The sequence below is a fragment of the Vulpes lagopus genome, chromosome 24 (genome assembly GCF_018345385.1).
Source record: "Vulpes lagopus strain Blue_001 chromosome 24, ASM1834538v1, whole genome shotgun sequence".
Lineage (NCBI taxonomy): Eukaryota > Metazoa > Chordata > Mammalia > Carnivora > Canidae > Vulpes > Vulpes lagopus.
This window is the reverse complement of record NC_054847.1, coordinates 21,936,905-21,951,604: the sequence shown is the minus strand read 5'-3', so window position 1 is coordinate 21,951,604 and position 14,700 is coordinate 21,936,905.

Genomic DNA, 14,700 nt, shown 5'->3' with positions numbered 1-14,700 from the left:
ACCTACTGGCATGATGGACAGATAGGGTAAAGGTACCAATGATTCTCAGTAGTTGTCTGCTAAGGGTCAATTCGGGTCCTCCTACTTGGGAAAGAAACCATCAGTCCTCTGAGAAATGCAATTATGATGCCCCCAGTTTTGCTGAAATGAGGTATAGGTAGAGGGAAGATCAAGGTTCTCCAAAATAGCTCACTGTCCAGACAACCCAGTGTGAGCCCCCAGAGTGATTTTCAGATATATCTGTTTGTCGTGCCAGCATATTTGAGTGTCTGTGATGTTCTAGCTGTCTTTCCTGCTATAAATAGTCCAAAAGATTGAATGAAATAATATTGAACAGACAAGTAGGTCAGAATAATTTTGTTCTGGAGTAGAAGCTTTTAACCTTTTAGAAATTGTGGAGTCCCATTAAGAATCTGATGAAAGCTTTAATTATCCCTGAAATTTGCATTTAGGCAAATAAGCCAAGTCTACCACACTGCAAAATTTCAGGGGGACATTTATATGATTAGCTAACATATAAACTCAACAATGTATAAACCACATCACAAATCATAAAATAAATTTGTTCATACACTTGTAGATTCTTATGCTTTATCATGTTAATGACCCTTAATTTATTTTACCCCTAACACAACTCGCAGTGTTTTCTCATATTACACTAAAAATCATTACAAAGGAAGATCAAACACCTACACAAGTGCTCATGTGAAATGGGATATAAGTGTTACAGGGTTGCAGGATTCTTGTCTCATGGAGTCAAAGAATGAATCTCGTGGACACAAAAGGGTGAAGGAATAGCTTATTAAGTGAAGGTGAGAACAGAAAGAAATCTCTCCAGAGTGAGAGGAGACTCAAATGGGTTGTCAAATGATGTAGTTTTGAAATGTTGGTGAGGTCCGGAGCTGATGGCCAAGAAAGAATTCTTGAGCTGTTTTTGGTGCAAAAAGATGATATTATTAAGGCACAGAGACAGGACCTGTGGGCAGTAAGAGCTGCATTGGGGTCATGAGTGGCCCATTATATACTTTCAAGTTGGAGAGGGTTAGGGATAGCATAAGTCTCTAAGAAATTTTGGAAGCAAGGTATCCAGGACCTTGAGGGGCTAGCTATTGCTGGGAATATATCATTTATTATCATCTAATAAAACTTTAGTTATGAGACCCTTCAGATATATATAGATGGGTCATATGCTTAGAGGGTGATTGCCAACATGTAGCTTGAGAGGTAGAGATAAAAGTTTCCAAAGGAATTTTTATATGTTAAAATAGACTTATAGGATCCTGAGAGTCAGGCTAAGATTGACTCTTGTCCTTAGCAAAGTGCAGGCAGTTGAGGCCCGAGAGAAATTTCACTGCCTCATTCAAGGACTGGTCAATGGTAAGGAAATTTAACAATTTTTCTTCTGCCTTTGTTTCCCATGTCATCAGGTTAAAGTTATCCTTGTTAAAAACTAATTGCAGTTACTGATTGTATTGTAGGAGCCAAGAACAGGACACGCCAAGATGGTCCCGTTTGGTATGAAGAGTCTTCTGAGTTGAAAGCAATAAGACCCTGCAGCCTCAAGAGACACTTTTGCCTTCCTTTAACTACACAGAAGAATCCAAATTAGGGGTTTTTCTATTAGCAGAGATAAATTTTATCTGAGTGACCCATCTGTATAACAAGACAAATATCTAATTGCCAAACATCTGTTCTTCCTCTTATTGTCCTGCGAACTACATTCCTTTCCCCTGAAGTTCTGACTCCTACTCCATTCTCTTTAGTTCAGGATGACATATTTACCCCATTTTGATTGACTGTCTTCGGAATTTCCATGTCTGGGTGGATTCCCTGTATGTACACCATTATATTTGATTCTTTTCTATTAATCTGTCTCATGTCATTGACATCAATCTGTCTCATTGATTCTTAGTCCAGCTAGAAGGACCTGTGAAAGAACAGGAATTCTTGCTCCCCTACATATAAATAAGTACAAAGTATTCAAATTTGATAAGTCAAGAAAAACTGTAAAGGACTTTAAAATGGGCAAAATTGATTGGTGGTATCTTGTCCAGAACACTCAGATTACTTTAGCCTTTAATGATATTCAATGTTAATATAATCTGTAATTGTGGAAAACTAATAGTAACATAAATAATTATTTTCATTAGAAATGCAAATGAGTTTTGTTCAGTAGAGTTGTAATTGGTCATTGCCCTGTGACTATTGGCTAAATTTGCACGTATTTCCACCTTCACTTCAATATCTCTATTTGTTTACAAATGTGTTCATCGAATTCTCCTTTGAACCAATTTTTATGTTACCTCTTCCCTCGTTAATTATTATGCTAAATAAGATTTGTAAAATGTATTCATTTTATATTTCTATGTCATAATTTAATGTTTAAAAAATTCTTCTGTACATTTTGTAAGTACTCATCAGAAATAAAGATGAAAAAATATTATTTCATGGACACATGCCGTTAGATTTTTGTGTACAAAAAGTTTGTGTGTAATTCTATAGCTACTATTTAGTGCCATGGACAAGGGAGATAGAAAAGATCAATAATTTCAATTATTTACTTTTTTTAATTTAAAATGTGGAAAACTCCCTTTCTAAAGTGATATGATTTACTTAGACTACTGTCCTGAAGTTTTCTACATTTAACCAATTAAAATGTTCTTTGCTATTACATGTTTTGTTTGTATGTAAGAGAGTTTAATAACACAATTTGCATTCTTCCAAATTCAATAAGACAAGATTATTCTGGGCACACTTGGCTTTGAATATTGCCAGGTGGCATTGTAGACTGAAAAAAAAAGTAAAAGTAAAAATTATATTCACAATATATGTTCTTATTGAATGAAATATACATTTATTACAAGATACTTTTTATTTGTATTTTCACTGTTTTCATTACAATCACATTAATATTTGTTAGGTATTGTTCAATCTGATCATTTGGCTAAAAATCAAATGAGGTAACGGTTCTATTGTCTGATTTCTGTGGAGCAACTGCATCTTCTGGGAAATGAATTATGACAAAGTACAAATTCATTTCTGTTCTTTCAAAAAAAACAAGCTTCAATTAAATGTTAACACCCCAGGTGTTTTACATCTCTTCAATGGAAACATTATCACTTCAGCTTTTGAGACAGAGGTATGTCAAAAATCCAGATGCTTCATGCATTTTTTTTTTTTTAATTCAATGAGGAAAGTTAAGAAAACTATCTGCATGTGAATTACATTCTACAATGGAAGGCATCCTGACACTGATTAATTGCTAAGCAAAGCCCATATTCACTGGAATGGCAGTTATATGCAAATATCAGAGGCCAACTGGAAAAGGCCTGGAATGACATTCTCCTTCAAGAAATTTAATTTTTGAGAAATAAATGCAGCACACTGAGATAGTAAGGCTTAGAGAAAAATAAACCAATATAGCTTAGAGGTATAATTTTATTTTCTTCTTTTTGAATTATTTCTCACTTTATACGTCCATGAAAATGACTTAAATTTTTTTTCCCAGTAGAAGCATATTTATTGATCCACAGAACTTCTCCAGAATAGACTTTAGGAAGAGCTAATATCTATTATTTTCCCTTGGATTATGGAGACCAAGTATAAAAAAGCGTGCCAAAGAGATAAATGAGAGATTTTTGGAAGCTAAAATATAATATCTCTGTAATTATAATTTCTTTTGAAGGATGTGGGACTGACACCAATCTAGTGCAAATATAACATTAGCAAATGCTAGAATGTTCACAAAGGGGAATTTTAAATGAGAGGTAGAATAACCCACTCCAAAATGATGCTACTTTGATATAGTAATTATTTTGAGGTGAAGGCAATTGAGAAATAGTACACAGAGGAAGAATCCTTTGCCCTATCAATTTCTGCCTAAAAGTAGAGCCTACATTTCCCATTGTGACTGTGGCATAAATTTCCATTTGTAAAGATGTTTCCCCTTTCATACACTAAGACTTGAGATGACTCTGAGATGAGTCTTCATTACAAACCTTAGTAAGAAACACTTATTTACTTACCATATATTTCCTAGTTACCTTACCACAATTTATATCCCTTTGTTAAAATGGTATACAAATCATCTAGTGTAGGCACTTCTCTGAGTTTTTAATTTTTTTTTTAATTATTTATTTACGATAGTCACAGAGAGAGAGAGAGAGAGGCAGAGACACAGGCAGAGGGAGAAGCAGGCTCCATGCACTGGGAGCCCGATGTGGGATTCGATCCCGGGTCTCCAGGATCGCGCCCTGAGCCAAAGGCAGGCGCCAAACCACTGCGCCACCCAGGGTTTTTAATTTCTTTTCTATGAATCCCTCTATACATAGAAAATATTAACATCAAATAATGTTTGCATATTTTTTTTCTTCTGTTAATCTGTCTTTTGTCAAATTAATTCATGTACCACTGAGAAAAAAAAAGAAAAATGTAAGAGGGTAGAGGAAAAACCTTTGCCTTCCTTACATTTCCATGCAACTCAATGTATATTAAATAATTATCTTCTATTACATTCTTTTATCAGCTCTAGGTATACATAAAGGAAAAAAAATGTGAATGTGTATGATTCATTTTGAGAAATATGTAACTGCCAAGGCTAATTTGGCCTGACTGAAATATAGTACATACGGATTGTGGCAAATTCAGGCGTTGGATCATGGCAAGCCTTAGACTACAGTGTTTGATCTTAAGCAGATTTTAAGAAGTTCCCAGCTGGAGCTCAGTCACTCATTTGCTCAACAAATGTTTATCTACTTAATTGTGTATTTAATATATATTTATTGAACACATTATATGCCTCTTACTCTTTTTAGGCACTAAGAATAAAACAAAATATTACAGACAAATTCTCTGTCCCTAAGGAGCTTACAATAAATCAAGAGAACTATAAACATTTATAGAAAGTTGATAGTATTGTTTATAACAGGAAGTGTTAAGGGAATATATAAATGTTTGACATTTATGTTAATTCTGGAAATAGAGATGTCAAGGAAAACTTTCAGTAGTTTACAACATATTTATGATTTGTCTTCTTATCTATACCCAAGACTTATTATTAGTGTGTGGTATTAATACAAAGTGATATACATATAATTTTATATATTTTAAAAATTTTTTAATTATCATTATTTTTACAGACCCTGGAGAAAATAGTCTGCCTTCACTGGCCCAATAGCTGGAATCATGGGAATGTCAGCTCTGTCACAATCCTAACTTACAACTCAAAGTGATGAAGAAGGAAAATTATAGAATGTGATGTTTGCAGAAACATTGTCTCTTCCATGATCATGACTGACCAGGCCCACTCACCATTGGGATGATGTTCTGATGGAGTTCAAGGCACACTTTCCCAAAATATGGCACCTGGGCATATTAAATATCTTAAGCTGAATAAATTTTAGAAAATAGTGGAAACAGAAAACTGATTCTGACCTTTTCTCCTCCCCCTTCTTTTCTGAGACAGGTCATAAAACCCTTATGTGAGAGATAACCTCCAGAGGAAAGAAGCATCCTTATTTGTGAAGACAGAATGGCATTGAGAAGAATCTGAACTAACAAGTCTTGCTAAGTTTCCTGGTTGACTCCACTTACCTCACACTGTCTTACCTATCATGTATCTATAGGACAGCACACTCTTCCTCACATCTAATATAAAAAAATCTCAGATCTGTTTCTTCAGGTTTTAATTTCCTTATGAAGGCTTTTGTATCACACAGAACTGTATTAATTAAATGTATATGCTCCTCTCTTGTGAATATATCTTTGTCAGCTTAATTTTCTGACTCCACCAGGAATCCTAAGAATGTTGAGGAAAACTTTTTGCTTCCCTACAGTCTAATTGCTCCTAAAATAGCAAAGTCTGTGTGTGTTGTCCTGAAAGCCCATGAAATGAAATGTTTTCCACCTGCAACAGCTCTTTCAATGTTCCAAGAAATCGAAAGACTTTCCTTTAAGTATTTATAATTCTCCTATTTTGAAACTTATGTTGAGTACTTTGGACACCTTTATTTCATTAACCAGAGGTGATTTTTGACATATATTTCATTTTCAAAAATCCAAACTTTCATAAAACATGTGCTTTTTTTCCCCTAAAACACTTCTCACATGCTGAATTGAATCCTTAATGTAAGTGAATCAAATAATGAGCAAAAACATTAGCCTATCTGATGTCGATTCTTCGAGTCTGTGCAACTAATTGAGGACTTTATTATATTTCAGAATTCCTTTTTTATTACATGAAAATGTAAGAATAAAACAACCGCAGATACTAATAAGAAAAAATATCATTCTCAAGATAAAACTGAAACAAAGTAGAATATAAAACAGGATATCTAGAAGTATTTCACTGAAATTGTAACTTTGGCACAGTTTTATTAGAGATTTATGATATTTCTGGTTCTTATGGAATAGAAACCTCTTTATTCTATGTAAGTCTGTTTTTCATCCTACTGACATTCAGAATACATACATATTTTCAAGAAGGCATTAAACACAAAGGTAGGAACTGTCTTTATTATGAATAACACTACAGTGAACATCTTTATATATAAATGGTGGACTGCATCTCTGATTATTTCTACATTTCTAATGTCATACTATCTGTACTACGGATAACATTGCTGTGAATATTTTTATACATAACTGTTTGACAGCACCTATCTTTATGGTAAATTACTTCAAGTGAGATTACTGGATGAAATTGTATAAATAACATGAAAATTTGGGTTATTTATGCATATTATAGTCAGTTCTACTGGCAGCAACAGACAAAAATGGATGTTGGCAATCTTGAAGGGACTTTTATACCTTAAAATTATTTTACAATTGATTGGCAAATAAAATATATTCCTGTATTTGTCTTTCTTTTTTTAATCAAGCTAGACTACTATTTTCCATATTGATAGGCTATTTGTATATATTTTCATAATTTTTATGTTGTGGCATTTATCTAATTTTTATCAATCTGTATTTTTTACAAAAATGAAACTTTTTCATATTTATTACAATATTTAATCCAAATATTTATTTTTTAACAATTACACAAAATTAAAACTACGCTAATGTGATTTTTGTCTTTTGAATTTCTACATACATGGCATTTTTGTTAAACAGCCCCAGCTTTCTTCTGCCTTGAATCAGCTAGTGATTAAAATTATTAAAAAGTGGCTTCAAAAGGGAGAGTTGTTCAAATTTCATTATATACTTGGATTTTTTATTCTTCGATGAAACAGGTGATACTTTGCAACAAGAAAGGCAAGATTGTAAAGAGAGAATTTTAGAGAATTCTTTATCTTATATTTGACCCCAGGTTATAAGCTTTACATAAGGAGCATGGTGTCTGAAAAAAAAAAAAAAAAGATAAAGAAGACTGCCCAGGGCCACCTATGTAATTGACAGGATGAAAATGCAGGGTCTCTTGATCGAAAATCACTAAAAATATCAAGACAGTGACAAGAGGGTATTAAACCAAGTGTGGGACCCTGTACAACTGCATAGGCCACATGCCAATGAAGCCAGTCTTGATTCTACCTTTTCTGATCTTGTTGGATTGTGGAGAGAAGGAATAAAAAAATATAGAGGTGGTAGTTGGTCAGAGATGTGCCACCATCATATTTCTACCTCAAAGTAAAGTGCTTGTTTTATAGGTTCAGGGAAATTCCTAGGGCGAGGGGATCATCCTCCCCCACATATACACTGACATTTGGAATTTGGGATAGAAATCCCAGTCTACCCTTTACCCGGTTCAGTAACAATCTGAAGGGAGGTCACATCAAGGGGAACTCAGGTCACAGCTCAGTCAGGCAGAGTAAGCCTTCAGTCAAACTTCTGGCTTCTCTGTTGGTGTCAACAGGACTCTGTGCCCTGAAGGTGAGCAAAGAATTTAGCTGAGTTGAGAGTCAGCATGATGCCCAAGGCATCTGGGGAAAGTAGTCCTAAGCAAAGGAATGAAAGAAGGAGGAGAAAGCCCGGCAAAGCTGCCCTGTCTCAGCGTTGTCTGGGTGGTGGAGAATCCAGCAGCTGTATTTTGCTGATGCCTATGGAGAGACTAACAAAAAAAAAAAAAAAAGGACAAAAAATGCTGGTTACAATAATTTCTCACACAAATACTTTACAAAGCATCCTGTTTAACAAATAAGTGAAAATAGAAAAAATTTAAAAATCAACATCTTCGCAAAAACTTTAGGATGTACCTTCTGAATAATACAATAGTTGCAACTCTTTTGGTCAAAAGTTCTCATTGCTATTAGTAATGTCAGCTGACAACTCTTCAAACAAAACACCACAGTAAAATGATCACAGAAAGCTCAATTGATCAACTTATGGTAAATAAGGGAGAGCATCACCTTCAGAGACATTTAGTTTCTTAAAAGGGGAAGATGGGAAATAGTTATTTCTAGGGTTTAAAGTTTCAGTGGCTGAAGCCAGGTGCTTAGTGCTGAATCTGCCTTGGATTGGGTGCAGTTTTTGGTATAATGGTTTAGGATCTATGGACAATTCAAGATAAGCCTCTTAGAAAAGTGTTCCTGAGTTACCAGTTTTCTGATGAGTGACCTCTTTGCCCATTTGAGCAATTTATTGTCCTGAGAAGGCTGCCTACCTAAACATAACTGTTGTCCTAGGAAAAACTTGATCACATTCCTTTTATTTTTTTATTCAAAGATTTTAATTTACTTGGGAGAGAGAGTGCACATGGGAATGCACACAAGCAGGGGGGAGGGGCAGAGGGAGAAGCAGACTTCCTGCTGAGCATGGAGCCCACTCCTAGCTTGATCCCAGATCCCAGGACCCTGAGATGATGATCTGAGCCTAAGGCACATACTTAACCTACTGAGCCACCCAGGTATGTGCCCTGAGCACATTATTTTTAGATAACTGAATTTGGGAGAAGATCCTGAAGCAAACAATGAAGTTATTTACTGGTTTATATCTTTAGCTTCTTGGGAAAGAAGATTCCAGAATAAATAATAATGTTGATGGAGGTAGTCTTCATTTTTAATCCAGAGAGTTAAGTTTTAGGCATGCAGTTCATCTTGGTCCTCACTAAACTCACAAACATAATGTCAAAGGCAGCTCCTCAAGAGAGTGTGATTTACCTCTTATGATTCGGTTAAGAGCATCATACACTTTTAAAGTAATTGTCAACTGTCATTAATATGGCCAGATGTGGGCAAAATTTAAAGAAAGTATAAAGTTCTACTACTTTCAGTAACTTTGTAATCTTATTTCTCCTCAACCTCTTGAATTTCCACCTCTGTTTTAGTTTGACTCTTCTCCTCATCCACCAAATTCTTAAATACTCTTTCCCCAAGATTTTCCTGTGAGAAACTGAATAGAAATCAATAAACTTCCTTTGAAATTAGAATTCCTTGCTCTCAGAATATTTATTTGGTAGTTGCTGCACTGCTTTAATAAACACTTCTGAAAATATACACATACCTATCTATCGACTTGCTACAGTTTGTCCCATTAACCAGAATATATAACGCAGAATTCATATCTTTGGGGAAAATGAATTACTTAGTAATATGTATACTTTCCAGATATATTTATTAACTGCATAATGGATTGAATAGTTACTTCCTTCAATATTTTTAAGTTTGGATTTGCCCCCTTCAGTTTCAGTTGGCTTAAATAAAATATTGAATTGGTGTTTTCAAAGCAAGGGAGATTGGATTAAATAGTCATAGCTCATCAATCACTTTTCTTTCGTTATTTAGTGTAATGTTGTAAGGAAGCATGGGATTGAGAGTGAGAAAATCTTGGTTTTAGTCTTGATTCTGCCATTGACTGACTGCAGAACTACATATATCATTTAATTACTCTAAATTTCAGTTTATTTATTCATTAATTGAAGAATTATACTAACGGGTTTCTAAAATTAATGCCAGCTCAATCTTCTCTGATGAATGATCCCAAGTTGTACAGCATCTCCCATGTGAGCTGCTTAGAAAAGTCTGTTTTCTTACCTGCATTTGCCAGTCATTTGTGCTAAATCTGAAAGGTCATTCATCACACATTGCTGGTTTATCATAGCTTTTTCTGAATATCTGTTTAAAGTGTCTACAATAAACATTTCATAACAATTTGTAAGTTTTTAGAATATTCTAGAAAACATAGGAAGACTCATATGTCAAGAGCACATTGAGGAACTTATTGAAGTAATGAAGAAAATTGGGGAGCCAAGCGGGGGAAGGACTGTTGATTAACTCTCCAGATTTGCTACTTTGTTTCTTAGCTCCGATTCAGTAGAATATTATCTATTACAGAAAGATAACCTGTTTTCTAAAGTAATAATTAGAGACTGGGGGAGCCGTTGATTAGTTCCAAATATTACTCTGACTTTCAGGCATGGCTTAGAGAAAATGACATTGTAAAATTTTAAGATAATCAATATTTAAATGGTAAAAGATACCTAACTTGTACATTGCTATAAACGGTAATAGGAAACATAATAAAATAAAAATCCTAAAATAGAAGCAAAATTAAGTTTGAGATCCTCTTTATTCTACTACAGCCTAGGTTCAAACCAGGAGCAATAAAAAGGGGAGAGTTTTATTGCTACCCACTGTTCTACCATTCTGGGCCATGTTTCATTTTTTCTGTTTTACACTTCATCTGTCTTTGCCCTATGTTGGGAGGAAGAAAGCTGAATAGAATTGAACTTCCTATGCTATTTAAGGAAGATAAACTCAGTAGGGCATATAGACCTAAAGTCTATGTATGTAATGTATAATAAACTAATTTTTAAAAAGGAGTTTCATGCATGTGTATCTAACTCAAACACTATACTTTCTGTGTCTAGACCCCATCATAGCTGCTGCCTGGACCACAGCGAGGTGGTGGTTAACGAGCCAGGCACACCCAACAAAGGAGTCTGGCTTTTGACCCTTTGGACTCCTGGCGACCACAAACACTTCCAGATATGGCCTGTTCCCTAGTGCTGATTCTATTGTTTTGCAGCAATATGCTCCCTCAGGCATTCTCAGTAGTCACTTCCTTCTTTAATTCTCTTTTAACTATTTTGGACTTCCAAGGATTCTCACAATGTGTGAACCAATGAACTACATCTTTGTCTTTTTTTTTTTTTTTTTTGCTATAATTTTGGATTTATTGCCATTTGTTAAAACCATTTTTAGGGACCAGAAGCATAAGGGAGACAGGCTGTAATATGTTCAACCCATTATCTGGCAAGTGTGGTAATCAGATAGGTAGATATAAAGTGCAAGTGGCAAGCTGAAGAGCAAATAAGTATGCAGAGAAATTTTTTGTAGTGTTAAAAACAGAAACCTTGAGGTAAGGCAACAGACTGAGCACAAGAATGACAGGAAAGGGTGCTGTGGAGCAGATGGGTATATGGGTATGTGCTGGGTATGGCACAGCCACCATCACCCTCACAACACTGTAAATTACAACTTCACCCAAATGAGAGGATAAAATCTTAATCAAACAAACAGGCTTAAGATAAAATAAATTTATACACAATGAACAATTTTATAAAAAACGTCAAGTATAAACCCCAAAATGTCCTCTTGCTCCCTGAATGTTTCTGGTTGAAATGAACATTCTCAACACTCTGTAGCAGCTGCCTATCCAAGCATTTCACCCCTTGTGTTTTTTTCCCCCTTTAAAGATGTTCTGATTTTACACTGGCATCTAAGTAAGTATAAAAACCAAGAATTTGGGAGGGATTGTATTAAAGGGGAAAGGGCTCTGTATTCTTTGTCTTATTTTATCTCAATTAGTTCAGATTATCTTGGTATTTATTGCCCTGACAAAAATAACCCAAATAGGTTATTGGAGGTTTATAAAACCAAGTATTCAGCTTGCTTAAATATGATAAATAGATAGATAGATAGATAGATGATAGATAGATAGATAGATAGATAGATAGATAGATAGATGATAGATAGATAGACATTTGAATTTGTTACAAGGTTAATATTACACAATTTTTTTTTGCCAGAGTAATTATGGAAAATCTATACAACTTTTGAGAAAATAACTTTTCGTTTTTGTTTTCAGAATTAATTTTTTTTTACATCCTCTTCCTCCAACATACTACATAGATGTTCTAAAGGAAATCATATATTGGGATGTTAGTTTCTTTTTTTTTTAAATTTTTATTTATTTATGATAGTCACACACAGAGAGAGAGAGAGAGAGAGAGGCAGAGACACAGGCAGAGGGAGAAGCAGGCTCCATGCACCGGGAGCCCAACGTGGGATTTGATCCCGGGTCTCCAGGATCGCGCCCTGGGCCAAAGGCAGGCACCAAACCGCGGCGTCACCCAGGGATCCCTCGACAGGACTTCTATATAGAAAATATCATCAAGGATAAAATCGAACTTGGGCATTATGTTTGGATGAACAAAAAGCAAAAAATTTTGCTTTGAATTTTATGCCAAACAAAAGTGATGAAAAGTCAGCGTTTTTTTAAGAATTCTTCAGTGCTACAAATATGACCTATTTCTACATATTTCAAGGAGTTCTAGTGTTTAGCATGTATGTTGCCCTATGCTTTTTTTCTGTTCTGTAACTTATTTCTGAGTGCAATTTAAGTGAACTATAAACATGCAGCCTCCCAAAATATAAATATGTATCATTAAAAGTCTCTTTCAATACTTTTCCATCAACCTTCATTCCATATTGTGAGTGTCATTACAGTACACTTTTCAAAAGGTAACAAACACACAAGTGTCAAAGATTTTATTCATTTCATTAATAAGGGAACCAGTAAGATGTTAAACCTAGTTCAAACAGATTTCAAGAAATGAAGATTTATATAGTCTGTGACAGTAACACTGAAAATAATTTGCAACTAGATGCAAAGCTGGTTAATATCATGTATGGCAATAAACCCACATTCGCAGTTACTTTTTCTTCTAGGTGGATGTAATTTCAACATTGCTGTTGAACAAGAACCAGCTGTAGTGCTCCCATTCCAGGAAGGATTTCATTAATACCAGCTTTCTACAAGTTAACCTCTATCCCTACAGAGCTATAAAGTATGCTAATCAATAGTAAAAAGACAGTTTAATGAAGACAACCACTCCTAGAAAATGAGCTAATCCTCAGTCACATTATGTGCACTGCTCAGTGCTCAGCATTACATGGATGGGACACCCAGAAATCTCTAAAGCCTATGCCCATGTCTTGGATAATCCTTAAAAGTATCCATGCTCATGTGGATATACAGGTTGGGGCAGATGAAGGCAAGGCAGTCGTAGGATTATTCCACCAAAAGGCAGAAAGAGTTAATATCCAAGTTTTGACACCTAATATAGTGATGGTAGCACGACAAACAGTTTAACAGTAAGACTGTTTCAAGAGAAATTCTATCTGTCCATTTAACATATCAAGGAGAGGTCTGGAGAATGTGATTGCTGATTTTTACCTAAGGAACATTTCAAGAAAGAGAAATGGAGTAATATCCACTACCACCCACGAACCTGGTAGATTAATGGAATCACAGGAGACAGAGCAGAAGAGGCAGGCAGTTGGGTATATGGAGTGAGGGATAAATTTCTTTCATTTAGAGAAATGCCAAGACCCCAGAAACTTCTGCCAATTTTTCTTCGGGAGTCCTGGCAGGGTCAGCATGGTGGGATACTTCAAATGTCCCCAAGGACAGCCGTGTAGAAAAGCTTTGGTTGTACAGTTTACCCAGGCACGGAGAGGCCTGCATTCTTCTCATTCAGTGCTGCCTTGCAATTTTCACAGACAGTGGGGGGATCCAGAAGTTCTCGCCTGCAACTAAGGAATTTCTGTAACTATACTTTGGCTTGGGGCAATGGGACTCACACTCAGATCCCAGCAGGCTCCGCAATGAGGGCCAAGATGAGCTCAATTTTTCAGGGATGGCTGCCAGAACCTTGACTAAGGTGAGAAAGGACTTTTCCTAGCCAAGGATTTCAGCAGAAGCTAACGATGGGTGGCTGAGAGGGCAACGGCTATGAAGACTCTCGCAACAGCAGCCAAAATTTCAAAGGGAAAGCCAGGGATGGAGGGGCTGAGATGAAGGTAGGGAGGATACTATGGGACTCAGAGACTTTTGTCTCTTTCCCCAAAGACCAAGCCCTTAAAGCGATACCCCTCCTCCTTGTACCCAAGTACCATCCAGGAGAGAGTAGGTGAGCAGAGTAAATCCTGAAATTCTACCCAATATTGCCTTCTGGGGTTACCTCAAAAGATTTCAAGACATTTCAAACTAATCTTATCGGATTAGAGGTTTTTGCTTGTTTGTTTTGTTTGTTTTTTGTTGTTTCTGTCCTGGCTTATTGGGGTAGAAACCTGTGATAAAAATCAGATAGCTATGGAAATTATTCTGTATTTCCCTATGTAGCTGACCGTACTGACATAGATATGCAATCCTGCTGCTAATCTATTCTCCTTTCTGTGTCCTAAACTTTTCACTTTTCTTGAAAGCAAAGGAAGAAAGGGAGAATGGGAAAGGAAAGAAGGAAAGAAAGTTCTGAGCGCTTTTATTTAGCTGGGCCTGGGTGCAGAATGGTCATCCCATTTGCGAACCTTTGCACAACATACCCAGGTCCTTCATACGGAGTCATCCACGTGTCCTCTTCATTTGAGTGCCGTAAAAGCTTGGAACCATACCAGAGTTCCCTCTGAAGTGTGAGGAGAGATAAGAGAAGGGAATGCTCTACCTGGGTTCTTGTCTGGGAATCCAAACGGGGCACACATG